The sequence below is a fragment of the Pavona decussata genome, unplaced genomic scaffold (assembly GCF_977016875.1).
Source record: "Pavona decussata unplaced genomic scaffold, jaPavDecu1.1 SCAFFOLD_602, whole genome shotgun sequence".
In the NCBI taxonomy this organism is placed as follows: domain Eukaryota; kingdom Metazoa; phylum Cnidaria; class Anthozoa; order Scleractinia; family Agariciidae; genus Pavona; species Pavona decussata.
The window spans coordinates 916,550-931,196 of record NW_028145860.1 but is presented as its reverse complement, the minus strand read 5'-3'; the positions used below and the strand labels follow the sequence as shown (position 1 = coordinate 931,196).

The 14,647-nt window shown below is 37.2% G+C and overlaps 1 long non-coding RNA gene across 2 annotated transcripts; it reads left to right on the top strand.

Moving 5' to 3' along the window:
* Positions 1-2,432: 2,432 nt before the first annotated feature.
* On the top strand, positions 2,433-10,664 carry LOC146449234 (uncharacterized). 2 transcript variants are annotated; one of them, XR_014860632.1, is made up of 4 exons: positions 2,433-2,457; positions 2,561-2,632; positions 7,902-7,969; positions 8,248-10,664. It is a non-coding gene; the product is annotated as an uncharacterized LOC146449234 (long non-coding RNA). The 2 variants fall into 2 exon arrangements; XR_014860631.1 differs by lacking the exon at positions 2,433-2,457 and having other exon boundaries at positions 2,469-2,632.
* The last annotated feature ends 3,983 nt before the right edge of the window (positions 10,665-14,647 follow it).

Sequence of the window (14,647 nt, the reverse complement as noted above, 5' to 3'; positions counted from 1 at the left end):
CGCGCAGGTGATGCGATTTTTTCAAATTTTGTCGCGTCGCCAGCGCGAGATGAAAATCGCACGTGTAGCCACCCTCGAACTTGAAACGCGACAGGTGAAAAAATCGCAAGAAAAAAGTCGCCAGAATTGAAATTTTCGCGACAAAATCGTAGAGATAGCGCCCGTGTAGCCACCCTGCAACTAAGCCTCGTCATCCGCAATAGCTCGGGAAGCGCCGGGATATCAACGACTGAAATTTCCGCCAGAAGTTGACGGTAAAATCCTTGTTCCTTTCTCTTAGCGAGCCACGAACGGAACCACCCTGACCTTTTCTTAATTTTCTTTTTCCTTCGTTTGCTTTTTATCGTCAAGAAGAAAATGCAAAAAGGCGAAAAACAATATCTTCGCTTCGGACGGTCCAAAAGTCGGTCTGTTTATAGCGCCAGGTCTCTTGAAGTATGCGATTCACGCGGCTTTCAATTTGTCGCCAAACTCGCTAGAATTTGTCACTCGTGTAGCCACCCTCTCGCGCTGGCGACGCGACAAAATTTGAAAAAATCGCATCACCTGCGCGACCAAAAAATCGCTCGTGTGGCCGCGGCTTAACTGTCGCTACCAAAGTGGGCTATTAGTAGAGGGTTTTTACCCTCGGCTACACTCCTCCCGACACATTTATAAAGTTCATTAGCTCATTCATTCATTCATTCATTCTGGTTGTCACTTTATGATACACCACTCTCCCCTCCTCCCCTTCCCTTCTCTCTCCTCACCTTCATTATATAATTATCATGTTCAAAATGTGTCGAAATGTGTTACTGCCAGATACTTAGAACCACTTGTCAATACTTGGAAACGCAGTATGTTTTCCAGCATTTGATAAGAGAGTAAAATGCAATTATTTGACCCGTCTAAGACTATAAAAAGGGTAATTGTAGACAATGTTGCGTCGAATTATTAAATTTAGATTATTCGTGATCATTAAGTTATCGAAAGTTAGCTATCATGACTCTATCATGGCTAACTGCTCTAACTGAACTCTGAGCTAGAATTAACAGTTTACATTCAATTATTTCTTTGCGTCGAAACGTTTACTTGTAAAGAGTCAAAATGGTGTTTTATTCTACTAGTAATTCAAACAAAGCACCGTACATACTTGTTCTTTAACCATCAGTTTTACTTGAGTTTTACCGACCATTGTTTTTCCGAGCATGTCAAAGACCTTAGATCGCTTAGCGCTTTGAGTTTTTGGACTCTTAAGAAAGAAAACATCGAGAAAAACAGTAAAACGAAAAGCCCATAAAAATGAAATAGTTTTTAATTAATCTGCCTTTTCGACGATTCACTTTTCTGATTTAAAGTCGTATATCAACGGATCAAAATGAAAAATGGAGCCCCAAACTACAGAAAACTGTTCCCTAGAGTTTTTCTTAAAGTCAACAAAGTTTCTTCTGCAGAAATGTCGAGAAATTTAAGTATCAACAAGTCATTCAAGCTTCTGAAGTTTCATTTTACTTCTACTTTCGGCTTCAACTACTTTTTGCTCTGTTGTAATAAATACTCTCAAGAATCAGACTCGAGATCGATCGAGAAGTCACTTTAATTTCGATTTGAGAACGGATTTTCTTTCCGGATTCTTTTTGTCTTCACTTATCCGACATATATTTCTTATTACAGCCTCAATCAATCATATAAACAATATCTCGAAATATCTTAAAGCTGAACTTCTGTAAACTTACCTGTCTTCCTTTGATTTGTGCTTTCCCATAACCGAAGTGAAGTTAAAAACCACCGCGATTCGACTTGATACACTTCAAAAAAAACTTCCGATGCAAGCACTCGAAAGCGTCAATGAGCGAATCTTCGAGCATTTTTTTTTTGTCGCATATGCTTTGAAGCTGACGTCATGAGAAAAATATCCTCCCCCCGGGGAGGGGTGTGTCCTGCGTGGACAAGTTCGAACACGTGTTTCGAGTGTCGTAAGTGTAGAAGAGTCAGAGGTGGACCGCTAAAAGGTGACTGGGTAGAAAAATAGAAGAATCTACCAAAACAATTCGACACAAGTGGATTCCGACACAAGTAGATTCCGGATTCCAAAACTTTAGTGGATTCCGGATTCCAGCTCACTGGATTCCGGATTCCAACATAAAAAATGTCCTGGATTCCGGATTCCAACGTGAAAATTTCTGTGGATTCCGGATTCCGGATTCCGTTACATGGGGCGATAGAGATGATGAAACCACGAGCTCTTACAATCAGTGTTTACGTTTGGAGCCGTTATTTTCTCTCATTGTAACTCTGGTGAGGTTTATTTTCAGATTTGTTGGCAGAGAAACCGATTTTGTCTGCAAATTTTAATCTGATTTTGATGCCAGGCTTGGGAACGAGTTTCGTCACGTGTGCCGTCACGTGTCAAATTGTTTTTACCCAAGACGCTTTGCAGCCCCCAAACTCAGCTTTCTCGTCTCGCGGAATTTGAAGGTATTTTTGTTGAAAAATTTTGCATTTTTACTACGTTTTAATTGTGGTTAAAGTTTTAAGCGCATTTAACATGTGATAAAGAAACTGTATTTATCATTTTCAGGTGTTTGCAGTGAACTAAGCATTTGAATGTGACCACTCTTGCTTCACCGGGAAAACCGAAAACGTCGCGAAGGTGAGCCTTCTTAAATGGAACAACGGATACCTTATTTTAGTTATTTACGAGTAAAAATTTTACGTAATGACAGAGTTTTGATTAATTAAATCCTGGATTAAAATTGTAGAAATATTTCAAATTAGGTGAAATTTGTTTGTCGCCAAGTTTGAATTTCGCGGGGTTGTGCGGGGAAGATACAATGCATGAGAAGTCCCGTGGGGGGGTACTCCTCGGAATTTTTGGGTTTGTGCTGCCCAGTGCTGTTTTAGAGCAAAGTATGTAATTTTCCAACATCCATTTTAAGGAGGCTTGCAGCAGTTTTCCTGGACTTAGGGTGGAAGTTTTGAAATTACAATCTCGCACGGAAGATAAACTTTGATCTCCGTCATACTACGTATGATTCCAACATATGATCAAAGTTAATTTTCTCATCGGTTTCCAAGCAACAACTATTACCATAACAACGGTAGCAAATAGCCTCTCATTTTAAACATTGTCCATTATCTCGAAATCTAGTCACACACTTTATGATGAAACTTTAGGGATTTAAACTACTCAATCTAGACAACTTGAAGGCGAAATTAGAAACAAAACTGTAAGAGTAATGAATCAATTGTTACGGGTGATTTTGTTTATTGCCGCATTTTTTACCAATATCTCTGGCAAAATAAAACTTGACACTTTGTCTTTTCTGTTAAAAGCTCTTTCCTCATAGAAAAATATTCTAAATGTGTATTTAACTTCAGGGGTGTCCCCTATTTTAAGATATTTATGTTTGGAAACAGTTAAAATAAAGTGCAGATGAATGAAAAAATTCCTTCTTTGCATAAATCGAGATATCTTTAAAATGCCTCCACTGATTTTTCTGTTAAATTGCAAGTGGTTAGGGTAAGAATTCTTTTGAATATTCACGTAAGTTTTGGAACCGTAACCGGTGTTAGATAAGAAGGCTGAATCTTGGTCAAGTTTCAGTCGTTATTCGCTTTCTCCAGTCAAATTACTCCAAATATTTCAATACCATTTCAGATTGTGATAATACATGTAGAAAAATTATGTATTTTTCTGTGGCTCAAATGTGTTGCTTGAATTTTACAATTGATTTTGAAATCATTTAGAACCTTCAAATGAAGATTTTTTAACGAAAAACTAACCAAAAATACACTAATTTTGCAGTGTGAGACCAACAAGCATTTCTTTATTATTATTAAATAGTATTTTGACAACAAACTATTGTACACAGTAGAATTACATATACTTGTAAGCTGTGTGAGTTTTTTATTAGTTATTTGTATTAGAATGTAGGGCTGTCACTAAGATTTCATGTTGCTGGATAAATACAACAAGTAGGCAGGGAATCAAACAGCTAGAAATTTCTTTTGGTTCTATTTTTCTTCAATTTTCCTATGAAAATAGCCGGGGGCCACGTTTCTAGTAACCGGGGGAAATCCCCGGCCCCCGCCTCTTAATGACAGCCCTGGAATGTGATATGGCTCTTGAGACATTAATTTGGGCAACATTGCTTTGAACATGTCATCACTTTGAGGTTCAAGCCCTTGCTTATATAAGGTCAACATGTTTTTTTCCCATCAGGCCCCGGTTGTTCAAAGAGCAGATAATTTTATCCACTGGATAGTTTACTATGCGGCGAATAAATCTGTGCAACAATTTCCCTATAGCCCTATAATTTATGTATAGAGTAGAAGCTTATGTCTAATTTAAGTATGGGATTGTGTGGAAAACTTGCCAGAAGTGTCGTTTGGAGTACATTTGCTCCACTGGATAGTGACTTATCCACTGGATAAAGTTATCTGCCCTTTGAACAACTGGGGCCAGCTGTTTTAAATGAAATATGTCCTGCAAAACAAAAACAGAACTAAGGCATGTCCAACCTCATTTGGTTAAAGTTTGTTCAACTCCTATTATCTAGAAATGTTTATTATTATTTTTAACTCTAAGTGAACTATTAGGCAACACAAAGCAACAGCAACAACAACAACAAAACAAGGAGGCTGAATACACCGAGATAAAAAGTCTGTCTCCTGAAATTGCTTCAAAAATCTTTATACAGGGAGCTCACATCACGAAAGTGATATTCAGTGGGGCCCTGATATTGAGAAAAAACAACTAATGCTTTAAAAATTACAAATATTTTAAAAATAGAAAATACAATTTCATGCATTCAAAAGTTGGCATATTAGGAACCTTCAATCAAGATACCAACTATGGCAGACATGCAGATATATTTAGGAAAACGTTTTTACAGTCTGATATTTTTAATACCATGAGACAATTTTTAGCATATAGATGACTGAAAGCGTTACTATTTTGTTCAAAATCCTATTATCTAAGAATTTTTTTCAACTCTTTTTAATTCAAAATAAATGGCTGGGAAGTGAATTATTAGGTATACACAATACAACAACAACAACAAAAAAGGAAAAAAAGCACCATGAGACAATTTGAAGTAGATAAACGACTGAAAGCGTGTATTTTAAATGCTTTAACATAACTGAATACCGGTAACTGCATAGTGCATTTGAACTCGGCCTACAGAAATACAAAAAGTGTGCATGTATCTTCAGAGATAAGTAGATTGATGAAGGGCTGATAATGTTTTTAGAAAGAACTTGAACTGTTTTAAAAAAAAAATGACACCAACTTCTTTAATTACTGGGAAGGGCCCTTAACTGTGCAGCGGAGCTTGAGAAGGAAGAAAATAGGGAGTTTGTGAGCAACAGTACACTGCTTCACTGTCACAAGTGTAATGGCCAACGACACACAATTTGTAGGGCTACGAACTGCCCTACTGTGAGGAAATGTTTTTTGTGTGGTAAGCCAGGTCATGAAGCATGTAACTGTAGAACCAGTTGACTGAGGTCAGGATGGCAAAGCAAAAGTGGGTACCCTGTGCCATGTGATCAAGTTAGAGCCGGGTGTTTGGTTCAGTCGCCCCTGATACAAGCAAAACCAGAAGAGATGCAATCATGCATACAAGGTGATCAGCTTCTTTTAGTCTGTAGAAAGAAAATCCCATTTCTGAGTAGTGCATGTGTTCAGCCCTTGTCTTTGCTCAATGAGCAAGAGCAAGATGCCAGTAGGGAAAGGCAGAGTCTGTGACAAGGCTGTTGATGTAATTAGAGACACCAGTTGCAGTGGCATTGTAAATAAAAAGGCCAACTTGTGTCTGAAGACTCGTACACTGGTGATTTTAACTGCATGCTGCTCATCAACAATACAGTAAGAAAGGTGCAGTGTACCAATCACAAGAGTTTCAGTGGATAGACCTTACTCCTCTGGTAAAGTGGAAGTACAGTGCCTCCCTGATACAATCTATGATTTGATCATTGATAATGTCCAAGGTGCCAGGCCTGTGGATAACCCAGATCCAAGCTGGCAGGATTAGCCTGTGCAGTGACTACTGGAAATCAAGCCAAGAAAGAAGGGCAGCATACCTCACTTAAAGTAGGCAGCACTTCAGAAAGTGCCATCGTGGACAAAGCTAAGCTTATCCAAATGCAGAGTAAAGAGGAAAGTTTGAAAAAGTACTGGGTCTGAAAAGACACATTGGTTAAAGGGCAGAAAGAAAGTTGCCTTTGAAGTTAAGAGTGGAGTGATGTACCGCATTTATTAGCACCCCCATGTGAACAGTGGCAAACCAGTGAGACAAGTTATGGTTCCAGCTCCACTATGAAAGCAAATTATGGAAGTGGCTCATGGATGTACATGTAAGTGTATAATGGGTGGTCATATGGGCATAAAGAAGACTGCTGACAAGATCCAGAGTGTGTTCTACTCAGGCCAGGTGTCCAGGGAGAAGTGATGCAGTCCTGCAAGTCCTGTGATGTTTTTCATAATGCAGTAAACAAGGGATCAGTCCCTAAAGTGCCATTGGAGAAAATGCTGTTGATTGACAAGCCATTTAAAAGAGCGGCCATTGATCTTCTGGGACTGATAAGCCTCCCTAGGGAGGATGGACACTGTTACATCCTCACTCTCGTTGAATTCGCCACCGGCTACCCAGAAGCTGTGCCCCTGAAGAACATTGATACAGAAGCTGTAAGTTTTTATGCTATCAGAAAAAGAATGTGTCCAGCTTTCTCAGATAATTGTTAGAGCCCAATCAGACCTTATAAGAAGACAATTCATGATAGATGTAATGCTGATGAGAATGGTGCATGATTCCGTAATGACACAGGCAAACTCTGAAGAAGAAATGCCGAGTGCTCCTATCAGGAGTCGAACCTAAGACCTTCCGATTACCAGTTCGGATGCTCTACCACTGAGCTACAGGAGACTCGTGGGAGCTAAGGCCATTAAACTAGGTTCATGGGATAAACATCCTGCATACTGCTAGGATTGGAATGTCAATGAGTGGCATATATGTGATGTAATATTTTAAGCCTGGTGTAATGCTAAGATGTAATGCTATTCATATTTACCCTGATGCCTTTTATTTTCGTGATGGTTTAATTTTCACTAATTTTGTGATGAGTAAGAATTTTGCGATAAGCAGAACCGTCGAAAAAATTATAATTGATGAAAGGCAAAGGACAGACATGATGGACCCCCTGACCCTTTGGAAAACCATAGGGTCAGGGGGGTAATGGCAAAACAAACAACGAAAAAATTATGTCCCGACAAAACTGAGAAATAAGTCTAGGCCAAAATGATGACAGGTGACAGTTGACTGACTAACTACAAACAAGAGCAAACTGGTACAACAGAGTGTGAGAGAAACAACTGATAAACCTTGGAACATGAGAAATAGGATGGGAAAAAAACAGCAGAAAAAACAATAGTAAAATAATGGCGAAACGATACCAACATACCAGTGGAAAACAACAGAAAAAAAGGAAAACTAAATAAAGAAGCGATAGAGAGACAAAGATGAAAAAACGATCGCAGAGACATGAGAAATATGAAAAAGAACAGTGAACTTAACTAGAAACACATTTGACAAATAAGAGGAAACCTATAGAGTTACAAAATAAATAGCAGAACTCTATAGATTAAAAATTAAATAAATAAATGAATAAATAAATAGAGCTCCTCCCACCCCTCCCCTCTTTGCTCGATCACATCAGAGAATCCAAATGAATAAGAGGAAGAGAGATTTTCCAGGGGGAAGGGGGTGGGGGAGTAAACATTTTTACATGCTACTATAATTTTTCCTTAAGACATTAATAAATAACCGTAGTTATCACTCATTCAAACTATTTTTCCATTTAGATTGGCTTAAATCCCCGATCTATTTCTCAATATGTTACTATTGTTTCCTTTCATGCAGATACCACGCACAGAACGGCTAAATTTGGAAACAGAGATGCAACTTTGGGAGAAAGGTCTATTAGAAAGGTAAGATATTAGCTTCTTGATTGAGTGATCATGAGCATCAAATTACTTTTTAGATATTTTTATAAAATCAACTGTTAGAAGTTTTAGCCGAGTTTATACATGTAATTTCATTCCCGTGCACATTGTCATGCAAATATAACTGAAACTTTTGAACCAGTGCATTTTAAATTTTCACAGCGTCTATGTTACTTTTAAACTACAAGGTCGTTATTTATTTTTAGAAAATCTACAGTGCTTAGTTTTATTATATTAATAGATTTCTCTGTCTTGGATTTTAGTTGCAAGTTTTATTCACAAGTCAAGAGGCAGCAACAATATCAGTAAACAGAGTGGATTGGACTGTAGATAGCGGACGAAGGACTCCACGAATCAGTTGGCCCTAAGGTTTAATTCCTTAAAACTTTAATTTACATACTTAAAATTGATGGCTCAATTGTTTGAAGCCCTGATTCAAAGTTAATCCAGAAAATGGCTTTGGTTTCACCTGCCAAAAAAGGTCAGAAGAAGTATTTCAAAATAAAAAAATTAAGCCGGCGTTGTACAATTCCCAATGTTTCAGGTTAAGATAAAGCGCTGATTCCAAAAATAAATACAGGAGATGCTAAATCCTGAATTAAAAATTGGAACTTATTCTGGATTAACATGATTGCGCTTTGAACACTTAAAGGCCATGGTCCCCATAGTTTCATTTATACGAAGGTCTGACTGAGAGTGCTTGTGCTCAATTCTTGGATATTATGCATGCAAAATTCAATTTATTTCTCAGCCTTAAGTTTACCTCTTCACTCCGGGAGAAGACAAAGAGAAGTACTACTCCACAGATTTCATTTGAATGGCTGTACTTTAGGGTTTCATTCGCATTTGCAAAAGTAGGAATCATTAGAATCATTTTCCACCAATTTAGTAGGCTCCTGCCACACTTTAGGATCTCATCCACAGACTTCATGTTCAAAACCAACTTGTACCAACTTGTAGAAACAGCACCAAAGGAGAGTACTGCTCAGTAGCTTTGATTTGAATGGTCACACTTTAGGATTTCATCCACAGACTCGAAACTTTGAACCACCTTGCACAGCATAATAAACAGCACCACAGGAAAGTACTGCTCAGTAACTTTCATTTGAATGGTTACACTCGAGGATTTCTTCCACAGACTCAACAGTTAGAACCACCTTGTACAGCATAATAAACAGTACCACAGGAAAGTACTACTCAGTAGCTTTCATTAGAATGGTCACACTTTAGGATTTCATCCACAGACTCAAATGTTAGAATCACCTTGTACAGCATAACACGCATGCATACTTGGAGGTACTGTTCAGTAGCTTTCATTTGAAAAGTCACACTTTAGGATTTGGTCCACAGACTGAAATGTAAGAACAATCAGCAAACAGGAAAGTACTGCTCAGTAACTTTGATTTCAGTGGCCACACTTGAGGATTTCTTCCATGGACTCAAAACTTTGAGCCACCTTGTACAGCATAATAAACAGCACCACAGGAAAGTACTGCTCAGTAGCTTTGATTTCAGTGGCCACACTTGAGGATTTCTTCCGTGGACTCAAAACTTTGAGCCATCTTGTACAGCATAATAAACAGCACCACAGGAAAGTACTGCTTAGTAGCTTTGATTTGAATGGTCACACTTTAGGATTTCATCGACAGACTCAAAAGTTAGAACCACCTTGTACAGCATAACACGCATGCACACTGCACACTACTGCTCAGTAGCTGTCATTTGAATAGTCGCACTTTAGGATTTGATCCACAGACTGAAAAGTAAGAACCAACTTGTACAGCGTAATAATCAGCAAACGGGAAAGTACTGCTCAGTAGCTTTGATTTCAATGGCCACACTTCAGGGATTTCTTCCACGGACTCAACACTTTGAACCACCTTGTACAGCACCACAGGAAAGTATGTGTACTCCTCAGCAGCTTCATTTTTTAGCATTCACGTGCTCTAAGAGAGTTCATCCTCTGGGAGTGAAAGGGTAACGCAACATTTGATTCTTATCATTGAAACAAAGAAGAAATTTCTTAGCTATTAAGGGAAAGAAAGAGTCCCATCTCAGAGAATAGCTAGAGCCCAGTCAGACCTTTTTATAAGAAAATCTTTCGCAATAGATGTAACGTTATTCATAGTCACCCTGATGCCTTTTATTTTCGCGATGGAAAAGTAAGAAATTTGCGATAAGCAGAAATGTTGATCATTGATGGCAGGCAAACGACAAAAATAGGAAAACCGTATGGACAGGGGTGTAATGACAAAGCAAACGACAAAAAATCATGCCCATTGACAAAATCGAGAACAAGACTAGACCGAAACGATGACAGGTGACAGATGACTGATTAACTACAAACAAGAGCAAACCGGTACAACAGAGTGTGAGAGAAACAACTGATAAACCTTGGAACACGAGAAATAGGACAGGAAAAAGGACAGCAGAAAAACAATAGCAAAATAATGGAGAAATAGTACTTGTATACCAGAAGAAAAATAAAGAAAAAAAAAGAGAAGTATAGAGAAACGATAGAAGACAGTAAGAGGGAAAGACGATCGTAGAGACACGATTTAAACATGAAAAAGAAAAGTGAATTAAACTACTAAGAAATTTGACAAATAAAATGAAAACTACAGAGTTCCAAGAGCAACAGATGATAAAATGAAAGTGGCTCGGGAAAAACTGTAGAGAATAGAAAAAGAAAGCAAAATCTATGGTCTTAAGAGACAGCAATACAAGGATGTGCAGAGGAGAATACTAAAGAAACAAAGCCATCGAAAGATTGTCAAAGAAACCTTAGGCCAAAAGTATAGCGTGACAGGAAAACTTTTAATTAAAAAACAAAACTATGGAATGACAAGGACAAAAAAGACAGAAAAACAAGAACAGGAAAAGAAGAGAGATACGACTATGAAGGAACAGAATACTAAAATATACTGAGAACAAAACATGACAGAAACGAGAGCAAAACTATAAGGAAAGAAGAGAAAAAAAAAAGAACACTAAAAAATACTGAGAATAAAATTAGAAATGGAAAAAGGGAGAAAACTTTAGAGAGACAATAGTAGAACGTGACAAGAAGGGAGTGATACGCTCTCTAGAAAACGACAGGAGAACTATTATAAAAACAACAACAAAGTGGAAGAAAATTGAGTAAAAAGAAACTGTGCTGAAAAAAAGATGGCACTTGGGAAAAAAGAAAAACTATAGAGAAACAAGACAAACAGAACAGAAATAATCAAGGGGAAAAAGAAAGCAAAAAAGGAAAGCAATATTTACAACATGTTAGGAAAATAGATAGCAAAAACGGACAGAACAAAGGAAAAACTACAGAGAAACAAAACAAACATGATAGTAAACAAACAAACGAAGACGAGGAAAGTAAGAATTTGAAATGAAAGCAATGTTTTCAAAATGTTAAGAAAATAGACAAATGTGACAGGAAAGATGAGAGAAAAATAGAGGAGGAATAAGATTGAATAGGTCAAAAACAATGGTAGAAAAACGAGGACACGTCTAAAAAGAAATAAGAAGAAAACACGACAGACAACCGTTAAAAACTTTAGGGAATCAACAGCAAAACATGACAAGAGGAAAACTGTAAAGCTTTAGGGAGCAGACAAAGCAAGAACTAAACTAAAGAAAAAAGCTAACGAGAAAGAAAAGCGACTGATGACAGTACAGATTATACCGTGCGGCTAAGAACTGAAACGTAACAGATACATAAACGACAAAGACACCTTAGGAAAAAATGACAACAAAACAGAACAGAATCGAACAAAAAGAGCGAATTTACTGACTGAGAAAAGATACAAATATGACGACAAACCGCCAGAGAAAAACATGAGCCGACATTTATAGAGCTTGAAAAGTGAAAGTATGCAGTTTTCTGGCAATATAAATAAAATTTTTGGATTCTACCTCATTACAGTCAGTGGTAGTATACATTCTCACAGTTCCATTTTGGCTAATTATCAGTTCTTCATTTTCTTGATTTTATGCGCATAACTCAACTCACGTTGAAACAAATTGTGATCACTGCGAAAATAAGGCATCAGGGTTACTTGGATGTCGGATTGAAGCATCAAGCTTTCGAGACAGGACCCAGTGCTGGTGAGGGTAGTTGTAATCCATTCGAATGTTGTCTCACTTTCCATTGGGGGAGGGGCTGGTGGTTGTTTCTGTTTTCAAGTCACATAGTTAAGGGGGGGGTTGTTCAAAGGAGGATGCTTAAGCGAGGTAAGACGGTATTCATAAGAAACCTGTATCATTCACCTGACGGTCTTGTCGCTGGGTTTAAGGCTTTCATCCGACATCACGTATTGAAAGGGGAACTTAAACAACGAGGACGGCAAGGGCAACGCCACAAAACAATAGACCCAGTGGGGGAGAACAATCACTTTGTACGTGCGTGCAATGTAGTACATTTTGATACATTTCTTTGCCATCCAATGCAAAACTGAACAACGTGAAATGAGCAAATTCAAGATTCTGTGTAGAACGTGAACCCATGACAGTGAATTTTGCATTCTTTTCTTTCACTTGGATACACTTGCTAACAAATTCATTTCCTTGAACGAAATCAAATTATCACGATTTAGTAAAGTAAATTTACATTTTCGTTGACGTTTTCTTTGCCGTTGCCTTCGTGGTTGCTTAAGATCCCTAATAATTGTATAAGTATGGGGCCCGGTTAATTAAAAGCAGATGAACATTTATCCAGGATTGAATTTAAACAAATTTGCAAGGTTTTATTTCTCTCGAATGTTTCAAAACGTTTAACGGTGAAGTTTTTTTTCGTGGCAAATGAACATTAGCGAAAATTCATAACATCTTTTTTTATAGATTCTTAGAGACTGGATTTTAACTTGACTTTTATTCCTGGATAAGCTTAATCTTGCTTTGCTGACTGACGTCTTAAGGTGGATGGCACCAGGTTAACACGTTCCAACACTTATACTTTGACGGATCAATACTACAACTATTTATCAGTTGATACAATAATATTGGTATCAAACAAATGCCTAGTCATTGGTGAATAAGTTGTGGTCATTTTCACGGCATTTGTTAGCATGATTTGATAAAGAGTGGTAGTATTGATCCGTCCAATTATATGTACTGGAAAGTGTTGGAAACCAGTGCCAGCCACCTAATAAATATTTTTATTCTAGTTCCAAGAAAGCGCGTTTCTAAGAGTTTTCAATTTGAGATATCGAATACTTTTTGAAGTCAAAATCACGAAAAGGAGAAGCCTAATTGTACTGATTTCAGATTTTTAAATTGTTTTGGGTTAGAAATGCAATAATAAAGTAGTCAGAAGCAGCAAATACACGAGTCAAATATATTTTAAGTCTTTTGGTGGGAAAAAGTTTTCGCTTTTATAATTCACGAATCAAAAATATTGTAAGTCTTTTGGCGGGAAAAAGTTTTCGCTTTTATATGGGTTAAAAAAGAAACGCGCTTTTAAAGGGGGCTTGATAACTAGTCATTTCGTAGTTTATTTCTTTTACACATTTTTTTGCCTTTGCCAAGAAAAAAAGTGCTGTGCTTTTGGTGGGGGTGTTCGGTGTTCTAGTATAGAGTCAAAAAAAACTAAGTCTTTTGGTGGGAAAAATCCGTGCAGGTTTTACACGGATTTAGCCCTTCAATAGCTAAGTTTTATTTTGATTTTGTGCTAGACCCCGTGTTAAAAGCGCAGGACTTTTTTTCTTCTCGGCAACCTCTCCTAGGCAAAAAAAAGTAAAAGAGATAGCCTACAAAATGACTAGTTACCAGGCCCCTTTTAAAAGCGCGAGTTTTTTTCATTTATTATTGTAATTAATGCAAGACAAATAAAGTTAAACAATAAAATACTTTTGAATTCTTTATTGACTAATTGATATTAATTACAAGTTATTGTAACTAATTTACTATTTAAGTAATTGCTACATTTAATTTACAAAGTAGTAAAATCTATAAGCCAGATGATGAAAGTAAATAAACTACTTTGGTTGACAAAAAATATTGTGTGAAACGAGTTACTGAAGTGAAAAACTAAGTCTTTTTTTGCTTTGAAATGTTGGCGGAAAACAAGCGTAAATCGTTTCAACTAAATGCTAAGTTTTGATTCATAAAAAGTGTTTGAAATTTCTTAGAGTCAAATCACAGTTAAGACAAGTTTGCAATTTTTCAAGCTTCGAAAGTGATTGAAAGCATGTCGTGAAATACAGTATTTGTGTAGAAATCGAACAGTACATAAAATTTTTCTGAGTTTGCCAATTTCCTGCTGCCGACTTTCAAGTACAAACACTGTATTTCACGAAATGTTTCAGCCAGTTTCAAATAGACGGAAAGATTGCTAACATGTCTGACTAGAGAACGCCTGAACAACCAAAACCGAAGCGAAATTGAAAAATATGAGTGCACGATACAAGACTCGATTTTCTTTTCTATTTACATAACGCGTCTGGATTAGTTGCCATAAAATAAATTGTATTCAAACGCACGAGTGTAATTTCATTCATTCAAGCATTTGTTGGAATTTCAAGGTTTGAAATTTTGATTTTTTTTATGAGACAATTGTTTAACCTAAAATCCACCGAAAGATAAATCAGTCTGGTCCCGGTAGTTCAATGAGCGGATAACTTTATCCAGTGGATCCGTCGCTATCCAACGGATAAAACGTATTCGTTGGAA